The 17381-nt window shown below is 33.2% G+C and overlaps 1 long non-coding RNA gene across 2 annotated transcripts in view; it reads right to left on the bottom strand.

Moving 5' to 3' along the window:
• LOC146005405 (uncharacterized) overlaps positions 1 to 17381 on the bottom strand; it is a 262625-nt gene that overhangs the window by 225924 nt on the left and 19320 nt on the right. For both annotated transcript variants that reach the window (XR_014444019.1, XR_014444021.1), the window contains exon 3: positions 9710 to 9784. This is a non-coding gene — a long non-coding RNA (uncharacterized LOC146005405). The remainder of the gene's footprint in view (positions 1 to 9709; positions 9785 to 17381) is intronic.

Below are 17381 nucleotides of genomic sequence, written 5' to 3'. Positions count from 1 at the left end.
TCTAGATATTGCTCAAACATTGAAAGTTGAAAACAATTTCCATTTTACAAATCAGGCCATGGAAAACCAACTTAAAAACATAAGAAAATGGCCTGTTTTGAAGTTCATATTACCATGGAGATTAAAATGTAAGCTTGAAATCGGTCTAAATTACAAAAGAATCAGTTATACTTGTGAAAGTACTTGTACTTGAATAATTCGACACACCCGCATGGTAGGTGGTTGAAACTACTGGAAACTAAGAAGAAGAATAAAGTGCTGTTGTACAGTCACGGACACTTCTGGGTTCTAACAATTCTATTCAGTTTCAATAGGATCATTACAACCCAGAACTGTCCGTGACTATACAATGGGATGCACAATATTGCTCGGCAAATTGTCCATGACTATTTTCATTGATTTTTCTGTTGCATCTTACGTGTTTTTAAGGAATGAATGTTTACGTATGGAGATTGTCAGTAACTTGTTTGGCATTTTGCTATAATTCTTGAAGCTCTCATTGAGTAAAACGAAGGCAATGAACATGGTGATGGACAATTTGCATCCCACTCTGCTTTATATTTGCGGCTACTTGCAACCTTACGTCTTCGATTCTTACATTATAATTATCCATAATATAAAATTCAGCTAATTTCATTATAAATAACCGCTTTGTTAAGTGTTTTACCGGTCCTTCAAACTTAGATCTTTCGCAAGTTGGTCGGGAACCATCGGGTCTAGTATTTATTTTCTTTTAATACATCTTGAAACACTAGAGGTCTCAAAAATCTCTCGAACAGCATTAATGGATGGATGAACTCAATATAAATAAAAAAGAGGGCCCAGTTTGAGTATTAAATATAAAAGTTATTGTGAAACATTTTTGGGGCTTTGAGGAAATCCAGAATGCGCGCCATGGGGGTGAGAAGGAGTACTTGCGCACCTCTTCATTTTGTTCCGCACTCCTTTTCCAAAACCTATTTTCAGCCAAAAATACTGTTCACTCTTCACAGAACAAAAAGTTTGGAATAACCAATAATGATTTTTCGCAACCAAACATTTATTTAAACAGGCGACAAGCAAATTATTATTCGCCAGAACTGAATGCTCCTTGGTGATCGAACACATGTGCTTTTACCCAAAAAAAATTGTTCAAAATTACCAACTTTAGTATCTAAATGCTATTATTTTTTTTTACTGTTACCAAACGAGTTTTGTTAATTCAACCAAATCAACTTGTGTGTATTGGAGTGTCATTTACGTTATGACTTATGAAAACCATCCCACATTGAGCGTATAATATTAGATAAGTATTGAAGAGAGACAGACACCTATTATTGTACACGGCAGATGCAAGTCAGTGATACTAATCTGAAAGAGAAGCCACATTTACCTTTTGGTACATGTTCAAGCAAACATGAATCAAATCATTGGCATATTTTGATAGAAGCCTACTAAAAGTTAATTGGAATTTGATGTAGTGGCTAAAGCAAACATGCATGTTCCATTTTTCCTTTGTTTTCAACATTGCACCCCCTAAATTTCATTCCGCACTTCTTCAGCAGAACCCCTAGTTGGTTAAACCTAGCGCCGCCTCTGACAGTCAAGGACACTTCTGGGATTTAACCCCCACGCTGTGGAGTGGCCCTTTGGGTATCTTGACGTTTTTAATTATCCCAAAAATTCAAGATAGTGTGGCTTATAATGGGTTTTCCAATAAGAATGATATCATTTTGAAATGAACTATGCTTCAAATGTTATAACTGTCACTAGTTGTCACTTGTGTTTAGTATACTGTGACAATTCGTTACTGCTAAATACAAGCTTGAAGAACATTATCTTAACGCCACAGCCTAGTTAGGGATTTTACTCTTCACGATGCGAAAATACCAACAAGAGGTCGAAATGCAAGAAGTGTAGAGAACAATGCTGCCAAATTTATCGATTCGTCGTCGTGCTCAAGAATTAGGGCTTAGAAGAACGTCTATTTTCATTTTTTTTTTTTTTTGGATAATAACCAAGTATGAACATTAGGCCCGAGTTATTGCACAAAGTCATCGAAAATTGGGTTCATCGAATTCATTCGTGTGCACGAAGTCGAGGTGGACACTTACATGATGTGTTATTCAAAACATAATGTAATAAACTATGCTTCAAAATAATATAAAAAGTTTGGTTGTATCTGAAATAGATTTTACTTTATTTCGTTGTAAAATTATATCGTTCTTATTGGAGAACCCCTATATATATAAAAAATACGAAACAGATGTGGGTCAACAATGACACAATTCAAACTAGAAATTCCTTAAGGCGAACACTTTGTAACATCTCATTTACTTTCAATATGCTCGTTACAACGCAGAAGTGTCCATGACTGTAAACACACGCCATAAATTGCTTGATGATATAATGTGTTTTTACATAGGTATAACTATGGAGCTGTAGAATTACCTGAATTGGAATTATGTAAGTATTATATATTTAATAATGTAGATTACATATCCAGTGAGTGAGAAATAATTATCCCTGGATGGGATGTGTCATTCATAACTTGACGGTGGAATGATTAAAGTCCGAAAGGGGGAATCCCCTTTCAAATCGCTCCCTGATTATACCTGCTTAAGAGATGATCAACCAGTACTAATAATAAAAAAAACCGCAACTTCTCATTTATTCTGGTAGATGTCGCAAGTTGTCGGGTGTCTGACGCAAGGAGGGGAAAAAGAGGGGGGAGTTGTTTGTTTTCTAGCGTGACCGACTGGTACGCGATAATTTCCCTCAGGAGAGGCGGGGCGAAGGAAGTTCTACACGGGAAAGACACGACGAGTTATGTTTCCTGCCAGGTGGTCTGTGACGCAAATGTGGCTACTTAGTTAAGTGTCTGCTCGAATATGTCGAGCGTGAATATTGATATTTACAGACGTGATGGCCGCCTCCTGTGTGCTGCAGATCGTTCGTTAACAAGTCGTGCTACACACAATAGCTATCTCGTTGCAATAGGAACATGCCATTAGCATTGTAAAGCATCCAGAATTTTTGTGAAGATTTTTTTGAGTCACGTTCAAAAGTAATTTCTTTCCAAAAATATACAAATGTTATTCTTATTCTGCCCAGCATATTGCAAGGAAAAATTTAAACACACATTATATATTTTCAGGGACGTACTGGCATGTTCTTTTAAGAACATAAATTATAGTCTATAGCGTAACAACTAATCTCATCTATCCCTTTTCAGTACCCAACCGTACACCGAACCACAATTTCTTCAAATTCGAGAATAAAAATTAACAATTGTGCGTGTAAACGAAAGTAATACAAATAAACGTAAACCAAACGATCATGTGTGTGTGTGTGTGTATGTGTGTGTATATATATATCGCAATATTTTTTCAGTAGCTGCTATGACGAATTTCACACCAATATCGTTTTCTTGTCACCATAGCAAACTGACTTATAACAGGAACCATTAACACTGAAGAAAACACTTAAATATAGCTGCCACGGACAGACGAGCGGTTAATTTGCATATACAGTGCATCAATTTGAAGCTTATCAAGTACTTATTTTATGTGTTTGTTTTATCTTCGTTCATAATCTTGTAAGACGCAAGAATATGAATCTCAATGTCTTATGCACCTCTCAAATTAACAGAGAGAAGACATAAACACTTTAAACTTCATTTTTTGGTAAGAAAATAATTAATTGCGCTTTTTCGTTTCTCTAGATGTTGGTTTGTGTTTGCGTTGGGGGGGTGGGAGGGGTACGAAATTTCAATTATATTGATAATATTGCATTGATGACCAGATACATATACATTAGTAATGTTCAGTCTTAATCAGCGCAAGGCTCGCACTCTCTCTCGTCTATAGAAATAGTTAAAAGTCTGAAAACTAAAAACCGATCTATCTTTCTTTGGTATTGCCTGTACTTGAAAGGATAAAACACAGAATATTTACAAATATTAAAACTCGAACATAACAATGAGAATTGTTGTCAATGTGCTGTTATTGCCAGTTCGAGATACAGTAGTCCCCCGAGTTACGTAAGAAATGCGTTCCGTAAACCTTTACTTAACTTGAATTTTACATAAGTCGAATTTGTAAATTGCTTAAGTGTAATTTCGTAAGAATATGCAATATTTATTATTATTATATGTATATTTTATATTTTATAAATGAAACATCATGCAGCAGTATTTACTCGGATATAAACTATAAAAGTATGAAAAATATATAAAAGAATATAAAAACAAACTGACATCCATTGCAGTATGTCGTTGCAAAAGCCGCAAAGATGTTCATACGCCCTAGTAGTTGTAATGTTCCATATTTATTAAGTAATTGCGAATTTACGTAAGTTGGGGGTTACTGTATTTATTAATATTCAGTATTTATATTTATTTTAGCAAAATTACTTTCCACGAAAAACTATGTTTTTCTTTCACAACATTCTATGTTATTGTTTATGTAGAAGGCTCGCAATTATTTTTGTAATACATATTGTATTAGTCGAATATATAAACATTCGCTATTTGTTGTTGAGAAGAAAAGTTCCAAAGTAAATGAATTTAGAAACAGAAGTATACATTCGTTGAAAATTCTGTTCTAAAAGTAAATTTTGAATTTAATATTTTGATGACACATTTCAGACTTGAGAGCAGGGGCTATAATAATAATAATAATAATAAATCACTGATTATCAATGAACACTGTTAAATGATTCCGTTAATAAGGAAATCTTGTCGTCTTAGTTTTGACTATAAATTGTTTAAATTCTCTTTTACCATTATTCAAATGTTCTTGAAAAATATAAATTATGCTAAAATATATAATTAATTAAATTTTAAAGAATCTAATAATTAATAAGTCAGATATTTACTTTCGTGTAACAAATTACAATTACAGAAACTCAAAGATTTGCATTAGTCTGATCTGAACTTGACTGAAATATATTTTGCAAATCTTTAATTTATAACTTCAGTGAACATGTGAAAAACGTCCACAGTGAAAAATACAGTAAATACCAATGTTTGATTCGACATACACATCTTTCAGCTTGGTAAGTGGGATTTTCATTGCTGTAAAATATGGTAGTTGTATTTTGTGAACGTTTGTAAACCTTCAATGCGGTATTGAGACCTTCAGTGTGTTCTTAGTACTTTAAGTCATATTAAATAAATAAGGAAATGCTCATCTAAACTTACATTTAACAAGATTGCCCTTGCTACAATTGAGCATTCAATGTTTTTGAGAATTTTTAGGTTAACACATATCTAGGTAAGATTAAAATATCCATATCAACTACAAGTGGCCATAATACCGCAAGTATACACACATACATGTACATAGAGAGAGGGGGTAAGGGAGCAAATTACACGAGAGGTTCACACAACTTACGTTAATACTACGGTTCGCAGAGGAGAAAAAACATATGCATTAACATTAACGCAAGGACAACTGCTTTTGTTTAATGCGTTGCAAGCATGAAGGTAAACTATATACACCAAGATAATCACAGTTAACCTTGAAGGTTTACTTTAACAAATATATCTCTTTGTCTCTGGTTCTCAGTGTGTTTTTTTATTATAGTAATAGTTGTGGCACGTTTTGGCAATTATGGCGGTAATGGTATATGCAATATTACAACATATGAAGTTTAAGACGAACAAAAAATAACATTCAAGCGTTTTGTCAGATTTATTTGTGCATACACACATATGTATGATACTGGTTTAAACCGCACGTTTATTCTGTTTAAAATTTTAAAGGGACATTTTTTAAACAAAGAAAGTAGAAAGTAAAAAAAAAATTGTAATCGGATAGATTGACATGTGCTATTCCTAAAGTACAGTTTATTACACGTGTATAATCATCGTATGATGTTCAACATTCTATTTTTAACGAAATTCTCGACTGTGGAAGGAGCTACATTTTAAAAAAATAATCTCCATGCAGTCAGAGTTACAATACAGAACTACATAAATTTTGGTGTAGTTATATTAAACATACTGCATTCTAACACGAAGTAAATTACAAAAAAAGGGCAGAGAAATAAATCATGTCAAATTGTCGGAGAATGACGACTCTTGCCACAATCAGGAGAAACCGTTGCAGAGGTGCCAAATTTTCTTTTCACGGCTTTGCATTTCCCCTGCATGTTTTGAAGAGTTATTAACTCAAATTCATTTACAAAATCATATAGGCTAATATTTAAGATTCAATTTCAAAGTGGCAAGTATTATTGGATAAATATATATCATACGCATATCATTAACATCCCAATAAATATTATAGTAATAAGAATTATACGAGTATTGATATCAGTATGAAAAATAAAATTATCTCATAATACAGTAATCACGGTGTAAACTCTTGACTTTGTAAATATACGCACAGAGAATCGCGTATCCAAGGTAGAAACTCACTACACTATACCCCCACCCCTCGAAATGCTGTGCCAAAAATATCATATAATGGAAAATCGCTTTACTTTTCAAAAGTTTAATATATTTGTTTATTGGAGCTTATATTCTATAATCAGTTTTGTCGACATTGTAAAATGTACATATTTACCAGAAGAATAATAAATTTTATTTTTTGAAAAATCGGATCGAAAAGTTAACCGTAATTTTACTGATAAAATGTGACGTAAATGGTTGACACGTGTTAAATGCACGTTTTATTAGAAAAAAAGTGTACTATAATACTTACACTAATGATGTATGTTATTTTATATTACTTACAAAAATCACAAAGCATACGTACATTAAAATAAATTATTAAACTCTTTCCTTATAAAGATTACATTGAGGGTATTTATTATGGTTTGAACAACCACAATATGTAAGAGAATATGCTAATTTTCATTTCGTTAACATCAAACAGTATTATCAAAAAATGAAAACCAAATTGGTGACAATTGTTATTTTTAGAGACAGTCTTAGAATCTCATCAAAACATTGACAAATAAATTATATAGTAGAAAAATCAGATATTTTAATAACATAACGGTAGTTTACTGAACATTCAGTTCACTCAAGTAGATCGAGTAAAGCTGTCAAATGGAACTCATCCAATATATTTCCATGAGCTGCACATTCTACGTCAAAAAGAACTAACCACATTTGACTCTCGAGTCGCTATTGTGGTCATCCTTGATATATTGCACGATGTTGAAAACTAATTTCTTTTTAATTCATGTTTGTGTTGCTGTAACAATAAAAAGAAGTGAAACAAATGAAAATATAAAGTTAACTATAAAATATTCATACTTTACTTTGAATTTTCTAATAACATTTCCAGAATATACATGCCATTGACATTACTAAATGCGAGAACAATTGATGAAGGTTAAAGAATTATTTAACAAAACATCAAAAAATTGAAATCGCACATCAATTTGAGAAAAATTACAGAATTCTCGTAATGCACCTTTGAAATTCATAATGAAACATTTAATTTTCATAGATGTCAAGACACAATAATGCCAAACGATAATTATTTTCATTTCAATTGCGAAACCAATTTGGTTGAATAATTATACTATTCCATCAGGCTAACGACCATGGCGATCTTCTATCATTCGTCGCCAGGAAAATTTTATCTGATACGAAATCTGGTTATTTTGTAATTCCAAATTAGCATTCCCTTAAGCTTTTAAACTTTTGTTTGTATTTTCGGAAAAGTAAAATGTTCTGAATATTATTGGTTACATATATTATTTTTCACCTGTGTTGCACCAAGTTTTATTCACGTAATATTCATAAGACTTTGAAGGAATACATTTTCTAATATTATTACTGTGCACCTCAGTTGTCTGCTTTTACATGTAGTGCAAGGGATTGCCATTCAAAATAGAAAGCTTTCAGTGTTTTGCATGCAGTCATCTTCCATCTCTTTTGTATTAAAATTTTACGAACTTACAACTTCAAGTTCTGGTCAGATGAAAGTGTGTAAAGCTGAAATTTGTATGTGTAATTAGTTTAAGAATATAGTTGCTTTGTCAAAATTTAGTTATCAGTTTGGAAAAATAACGTAACTATTTTTTATTTCTAGGTCACGGTTACAAACTGGTTACAGTGTTTTGGCAACACTTCGCGGATTGTATCAACAGCATGGGGACAGTTTTATGGATTGTTGACGAGCAGAACCGAGCTTAAGGGACTGCCCCCAGTCCTCGCACCAAATATAAATGAATCGTATAATAATTATCATGCCGTTTTATTACGACGACATAGGAAATCTCTGGTTTAGACTATGGCACTAGACTCCTTGATTTCAAATTTTAATTATCAATTTGGGTTTAAAATGATTTAAAACTATTTTAGTATGGTCTCACACTCGTTTAATTCTGTTAGTGCAAAAACTCTTCGCAATAATTGGTGTAAGTTACTCAATACTATACCAAACCAAGCATCTTGACTTGTCCAGGTTTTCCAAATTCTTTTAAATTACTTTCCGGACCATATTATAACAGTAATAAATAAATATTCAAATTTACATACTATTCAAATGAACTAAGTGCATTCAACAATGCTGAAAATGGATGAACAAAAATTAAAATGTAGGGACATTTTTATGCAAAAATATTTCCAATCAAGAAACATTAAATGTGTTTTCGGATCTCCCAGCCTGATAAAATTGAATGAGAATTTTCTGACTTTTCCAGATTTGTAAATATTATTTTACAAAATTCAATAACTTTCCTCAGACACGTGTGTCGATTTCCCTGGCATCCAGGTTTTCCTGTCACTAAAACGTCGAAAATAGATAAATGAATATTTGTTAAAAATATAAATCAAATTCTGATGTTTCATGCTTGAGCTTGTACTGCCAACAGTGCACACTTTAGAATTACTGTAAATAATGCGCACGAATATATTTTTGGTAACTTTCTCTTAACAAGTGCAAGGCAAAACATGACCGTGCTCAACAACCTGCGACTAACTGTGTGGTGGACAGTTTGCTGACAAGTTCAGACCTGCAAACATTTGTCTCTCATGTCGGGGACCTGTTCGCCGCTCCTTTCCACCACCGGTGGGATACAAGAATACCTGTTCCGAACACCTAATTTGTACACGAATTGTTCGCCAACAGTAAATTGTTCGACACTATTGGCGAACTAGTCATGAACATTTCAAAGTACAAGTTAGGAGCAATGTTCTGAGCAGATGTAGACAGGTTTTGCGTGTATTTACTTCTGAGCACGCTTGCGTTCACGAAACGAAAATGAGGTGGAAAGAAAGTAACAAATTCACTGAACATGAATAATTATGAAATTAAGGTGAGGAAGGACAGTTTCACATAAGGTTCATAATTTATTTTCAATACTGACAAAATGTTCCAAAATTTAAAAACAGCCTATTAAGGAATTGTATCTGAAGTTGCATAAGTTTTGGCGCGGCCATATTCGATTTCATTTGGGATAATTTAAATGCTCAATTATTAGAGAGTGGCATTAAACGAATGCCACTTCATTAAAAATGAAGCATAAGACAGAAAACAAACATACTTTATAATATGGTTTAGCCTTTTACTAATACAAACAACGTTTTTGTATTTTCGGTGGGAGTTCTTTCTTCTTTGACTTCTCTTCGTTTTGTGTATATTATCCACAAAAAAAACTACTTTAGAATTTTTTCTAAGTCAATGTATAATACCTTTGTTATAGATCAATACAATTTAAGAATGTTTCAAAAATAGTTGTCTAAATAACTTGTGTGCTCACTTACCGCTCTGTGTTGCATACTCAGGTCCACCTTCTTCCTAGACGAGTTCTTAACCACTTAAAAGATTTTATGAAACACCTGCAATTACAAAAAGCAAAGATTAATTACATGAAATAAGTCACATTGTCAAAATATGACCACTATAATACCGTATTTCACCGCCAGATTTTATGTCTAATTTTTCTACAAAAAAGTAGAGTGGGACCATTATATGAAGCTTTCTTTTAAATGTGCTGGTATTAACGATACTTAAATATAATTTATTACTTAACTGTCTTTGATGCAAGATTAATATACATGGAATACTCGTGAAGTTAAAATTTAATATAGTCCAAACCGACGGACATAATTTCTTCGTGACAATTTAGCTAACATTTTTCCGGTTTGAAAAAGAAGTTAACACATTAGTTGTTAATGATTTGTGCATTTTAGTCGAAATATTACATTTGAGAATATTTACTAGTGTCCGAAGATCCTGCGCCGCTATCATTGGTTTGTTATCTGACGAGTTATCTGACGCGCCGATGCGACGATGAAATACGGTAGCTTCCAGTTTTAGAAAAACCCAAATAAAAATTATGTATGCACATCGACTGAAAATATGTTTCATACAAGCTCTTGCCATAATTAAACAAACTGAGTTCCTTCTTGTTACAATAAATGTAAATTAAACTACAACTCGAAATTATAAAAGGAGAATATCACCAAAATCGAATTAGGTATAATAATAAAACTATAGTATCAGACAGTCTGTCAGAGAGAAGTTATTTGGTACTTTGCACTTGTATATTTTGAGTAGATCTTCTTTCACTTTTTGGGTAATCGTGACAATGAGGACAAAATGATAATTACATGAAATTAACAAAGGAACATTCACAAAGAAATATATACCCAGGCCAGAATTCGAATCAGGGATTTTTAGGTAGCGAGATCGTGAGACAAACTCCAGACAAACTCTAATCATCTAAAAGCGGCAGTAAATTAATATAGCACCAAGAGTAAAAAAAAAAATACTGAAACAATTTACGTACGGATGAAACAGTAATCACAACAGCATACTACATTGATGTTTAGACTATTATTAGGAGCTGGAGGTACATATTACTTTACCGGGCCTCCCCGTCGTCGCCTTGTAATCAAGTGGTCCTGGGTTCGATACCCGGTGGAGGCACATAGTGGTTTGGATCCTACTTTAAACTGTAGGTCCAGTCCCGCTTAGCCTTACTGTGCATAAGGTGAACTTAAAACACCAAATCAACCAACCAACCAACCATATTACTTTACTATACATACAGCGTCAAGGAGTAACAAAAAGCAACGCTGGAAGAATGGAGGTATAGCTACATTAACTATGTAATTCCAGATGAAAGAGAAGAAAATTTGCATAAATAAATGAGGAATAAATAAAAGATAAATCCAGATTGAATGTTTCAACAGCGAAAAAGGAACATGCGCCCTACAAGAAGTACTATGACATTCCAAACGATACTTTTTGGTCTTTCAATTACATTTTTACTTGCAACATGAATAATAATTCATTGCCTATTAACTTCCAACTTAGACCCTACCGAATTTCAACAGCACTTTAAAAATTATAAAATATGTAAAAATATACCGGTTCCCCTTGTTGAATTTTAGTATCTTATTCGTATATTCTATTAACGTATTTGCTGTCGTGTTCGTAGACATAAGTCACCAATGAATCTTAGAAGTGTATTGTATACATGTTGTTCCTTATTCATATCAAATGTTGCTCTGAGATACTGTTATTGTGTTTAAGTGTATGTGGAAGGGGGCGGTGAATGACACTTAACACTATGTACTACACTAATCACTTGTACTTCGCTCTCCACACTAGCAAGGACTTGGCTTATCGCTGTATTATAAATATACCCATTAATTTCTTCGGTAAATTTATTGTATCTCCTTGCTTGCGTGTAGCAATGCAAACGAAAGCGGATGACGATATTTCACAGCTATTTTCTGTCGTTAACATATTACCGCGTAGCCTTACTGCACGCAAAAAAGGTGCGTGAGACGGTGTCTAATTTTAACTTTACGCCAAGTAAAATAACATTCAATTGCAGCACACGCACTTTTTTCAGGACATGACTCACATGGACTCTTGTTGCTGGACAGACGACGAAGAAAACGGTGGAAAATAAAAACATTACTGAAAAATATAAGGAAACAAAAATCACTTCTATATAAAAAACGAAGGTCAGATGTAATAAACATCTATTGAAAGAATGGCTCATGTGGTCATGGCACTAAAGAGTAGGATCACTTTGGACAACGATTTTTCAATCATGGACGAGAGTAGTGGAAAGTAAATATTAATATGTTACCATACTAATACACGTGGTCTATTTACATTGTACTCTCACCACTCGAAATGTTATAACATAAATGTTTCAAACTTCATCGAAAAAAATTACATGTGATTGTACTTGATCCACTACTTTACATATTGAAAGTATAATAATAATAATAATAATAATAATAATAATAATGAATTACTTGTTATCATTTAGTCAATTAATGTACACCATAATCGATGTACGTACAATAAAATCAATGCAGTGCATAGGTACAGTGGGATCCATGAGTATTACCGTGCAAATTGTCCATAACTATTTTCATTAATTTTTCTCTTACATCCTATGTGTTTTTAAGCGATGGAACTTATGTATGCTGGTGCAGAAGTTGTCAACAGCTTGTTTTGATTTCTATTTTAATTCTTGAAGCTCTTATTGGATCAAATGAAGTGCACGAACATGCTGATGGACAATTTGCACGGTAATACTCATGGATCCCACTGTACTTCTACACCGTCATCTGTATAAAATATTTGTACGGAACAGAATATAAACCAATGTTCGATGACTTCACAATTGTCTATCAAGAAGGGTATTAACGAAATAGAGTAAAGTGGGATCCATGAGTATTACCGTGTAAATTGTCCATCACCATGTTCGTACATTTGATTTGACCCAATAAGAGCTTCAAGAATTAAAAGAAAACTCAAAACAAGCTGTTGACAACTTCGTCTCCAGCATACATAAAAATCCATTGCTTAAAAACACACAGGATGTAAAAGAAAACTTAATGAAAATAGTCATGGACAATTTGCACGGTAATACTCATGGATCCCACTGTACAATATTTTAGCAACTATGCTCACCACATTTTGTTACAAAGATTCCATCCAGGAAAGTGTTCAAACATCAATTCATCCAGCCAAGTGAATAAATTTGCTATCATGTGTATTTTGTCATATTTTGCTCAAGGATTCTATATGCACGCATATTATATGTGTATAAGTAACGAATCAAACATTAATATTTCATAGTAATCATAATATAGAATCGGCAATTCGAAAATCAAAACATTAAGTCTATGTAGTATCTAGAAATTCTTACAATATGTCTGATAGACAAAAGTTTAAGTTTTAAATTCACAACTGCATAAAATACATTTTAACTATTCTTTGCTTGCATTTATATAAACAAATACTAAACAAAGTTATATGATATATTAACGATAATGACGGAAGTTTAATGTGAACCTATGCTTGAAGAGTGTGCTTCATTATTATAAAGAGCTCCTTCCCCCAGCTCCTCTTCCTTGTTTGTGAACAAAATTACTGCACCAGTAATTGACGTTTCTTGTCCGTCTGCCAGTCTGACTGCCTCAGGCCATGATCACTTGAAATAAATTCAAATGGGACCGGTTTTGGAAATTTAGGACACATTTCTCGATGTCGTCGAAAAAATGCGGTTAAGGACTTTAGAAAAGGGGGAAAAGGTTTGGAACCAGCTTGATTCTGGGAAAGGAAACATTTATAAAAAGGGAGAGAGGGAAATAAAATAAAAAGACGATCTGAAACTAAACAACCGTTGAACCCAGGCTTCTGTAAATTGGTTCAATTGTCACCCCTCTACAGGTTATATTGTGGGAGGTCCGCTGCCTGAAATCTTAATAATGACTGCTTCTAGCAACAGAATTAAAGACAAAGATTATATATTTTTTTAAAGGGAGAACGCAAAGAAAGGTCTCAACTCTCATATACGTATATACATACATATACGTGTATGTGTGTGTGTGTGTGTGTGTGTGTGTGTGTGTGTGTGTGTGTGTGTGTGTGTGTGTGTCTGTGTGTGATATAGCCAAAGTACTAGATCCAAGGTATGGATATTTTCCGTTACTTATTCTTCTAATCACTATCCATTACCATAGTTACGATTAACACAAAAATGTAAGAGAAACATTAAATAACTAACGATAACTAACTAACGATTAACACAAAAATGTCACGGAAACATGAAATAACTAACGATTAACACAATATGTAAGATAATCATAAAATAACTAACGATAACTAACTAACTAACGATTAACATAATAATGTAAGAGAAACATTAAATTACTAGCGATTAACACAAAAATGTAAGAGAATCATTAAATAACTAACGATAACTAACTAACGATTAACACAAAAATGTAAGAGAAACATTAAATAACTAACGATTAACACAAAAATGTAAGAGAATCATTAAATAACTAACGATAACTAACTAACGATTAACACAAAATGTAACAGAAACATTAAATAAATAACGATTAACACAAAAATGTAAGAGAATCATTAAATAACTAACGATAACTAACTAACTAACGATTAACATAAAAATGTAAGAGAAACATTAAATTACTACCGATTAACACAAAAATGTAAGAGAATCATTAAACAACTAACGATAACTAACTAACGATTAACATAAAATGTAAGAGAAACATTAAATAACTAGCGATTAACACAAAAAATGTAAGAGGATCATTAAATAACTAACTAACGATTAACACAAAATGAAAGAGAAACATTAAATAACTAACGATTCAACACAGTACGAACATAAATAATTATTCACTGAAGGATTCTAGCATGGCGCATAAAAATACAGTAAAACCTCGTTAATCCGGACTAATGGGGGGATAAGTTGACTGGTTTAACGAAAGTCCGGATTAACTGAAATAACCTAAAAGAACAGTAGAAAGTGCATTAAAACTCCGTTTATAGAAACAAAACTCGTTTATTATGGTGTATTTAAATGGCATAGGCCTAAGTATGTACTATACAGTACAGGAAAATGTAAAGCAATACTGTGCATACAATACAGTACGTACATACGCGTTGATTGTTGACTTCTAGCCACATTTAAAACCTTGCATTCTGCTTTTCCTTTTTCTCCTTTTGTCTGTCCGGATTAAGTGAAGTCTGGCTTATCGGGGTCCGGATTAAAGAGGTTTTACTGTAATTGTTTTTACTACTTATAAACATAGCCTACTATAATTCTCACTACATATTACCATAATTATTATTGTATTGTCTTCACTACAAAATCTTGAACTTTTTACATGCGTGAGTATGTACTATTTGAATCATTTCATATTATTGAACAATAGGAAAATTTTCATTATATCTCTTTCGCTAATTAATGTTATACATTGCAAGTATAATTGGGACTTTGAATATATATGAATACTCTATGAAATTCAAGAGATTGCCTGGATTCGATTCGAAGCTTAGCAGCACACAGCAATTTGTATTCCTCTCAATGTTAAACATTGAAGCGTGATGTATCGGAAAGTTTATCGAAGTGCTACGCTGACCAAAAGGATTCGATTCAAAGGTTTCAAATTAAAGGAACACATTTAATATCTGTACTGTTTTAATTTTATTCCTTACTGTGTTGTACAAAAAGAGCAGTTTTGGTATCTGACATTTTGTTATGGACCTGATTAAGACGACTGAGTTGTTAACTTTGGCGCCTGTGTGTATATATTGTTCCAAACCCAGCTACACAGAGAATAAAGTTTCTTCGGAATAATAAAAATAATAGTTCTTCTACCAAATATTTGTTTAAATAGCCGGAAGAAAAATGATTGCTCACCAAATTCTTTTAGTGACCGTGCGCGTTTGTTTGGAGTTACCAGGTATTTTAGTCGAAATAATCGAATTTATTAAAGGTTTACAGTTTTTTTTGGTTTACTCTTACCCAAATTTTGGATATTTTTGGAAATATTGCAATTTTGGACAATTCAGCCCATGGCTGAACCTCCTAACAATTTCCAACATACAACGATTTTGACTCTTATTACAAGCAGACAAAAATACGATCGGGAAGGGCGGGCGAATACCGTAGTAATTTTTTGTTCGCACTTTCATGCACGGATGCGTATTATGACCATTTCCCCAGCAGAGAAGATCGAACAGAAAAAGGGAAAATGGACAGAAACGGAAATACTCTAATGATCGAGATGGAGACAAGGCGATCGAGAATCAAGTGGGAATGGAGAGAGGCAATAAATAATAATAGTAAAAAGGAAGGGTGTTGTAAAAAATGGACAAAAGGCGGCCGAGTGCGACAGCGGAGTGCACTAGATGATCCATATTCTTTTGAAAGTCCTTCCGGCGACGTCCCGCTGTGAAACAAATAGCGTCGGCCGAACAATGACTGGCCAAGTGGACGATTTAGCATGGGAAGACTGGAGCCATGAGACTGACCAAGGAGGGGTAGAGGGTCCAGAGATTGGGATACCCATCCGTTCCGTACCAAAGAAATAGGAGAAATATTACTGAGTTCATTAATTTTTGTAGAAGTCAAACGGGTGTTTGGTTTTTCTTTGCTGGTTACTCTACGTAAAAAAAAAAATTGCGTGATAAATCCACCAAAAAAAAGTTGAAATTTCTTGATTGAAACAGAACTTAGCCTTTGCGGTTGAAGAAAGCAACTGACTTGCATTTTCTTTAAAGAAAGAGAAGATGAACAATCTCCAAAAGTAGTATTAGAATAAGTATAGTTAAAAGCACTAGACAGTGGACACTGTCAAATTAATATTGTATGCTGTGGAACCAATCTCACTAACATTCAGAGATTTATTTTTAAAAAGTAACTGACTTGAAGTTTCTTGGTTGAAAAGTAACGGACTTGTAATTCTTTTAAAAAAGGTAACTGACTTGCAGTTTCTTGGTTGAGAAAGTAACTGACTTGCACTTTCTTGGTTGAAAAAGCAACTGACTTGCAGTTTCTTGGTTGAAAAAGAAACTGACTTGAAGTTTCTTGGTTGAAAAGTAACTGACTTGCAGTTGATTGGTTGAAAAAGCAACTAGCTTGAAGTTTCTTGGTTGAGGAAAATGACTAACGACTTACAGTTTCTTGGTTGAAAATGTATTTGAGTTGCTGTTTCTTGGTTGAAATAAGTAATGAAATTGTAATTTCGTATTTGAAGAGTAAAGGATTTGCAGTTCCTTCTAAGTTTATCCTCTGCATCGATTGATGCTATCTTTTGAAATCTGAGTCTCTCCTGGAATGAACATATTTCCCTAGTGTACTATGGATTTGAGGGAAAAAATACATATCAGTTGCAACTGTGAATTCCACTGTATTGATACATAAATAAGTCAAAAGAAAATCCCGTTTTCGAGGGATCGAAGAGTCGAAACGAGATATCAACAATAATGAACATTTCTAAGATTTTGTGCTAGTCGAAGATGGGCTTTGTACACTTCGCAACATCTTATTTGACCGTCCTGAAAAATTTCAAAGTCCGGAATTCGTAAATTTGGCAGCATATCGCTTCAGAGCCAACTAAGAGTAGCCAACTTTGCAAC

This window comes from Lepisma saccharinum, chromosome 23 (assembly GCF_977018435.1).
Source record: "Lepisma saccharinum chromosome 23, izLepSacc3.1, whole genome shotgun sequence".
NCBI lineage: Eukaryota > Metazoa > Arthropoda > Insecta > Zygentoma > Lepismatidae > Lepisma > Lepisma saccharinum.
This window is presented reverse-complemented; position numbering and strand designations above follow the sequence as displayed.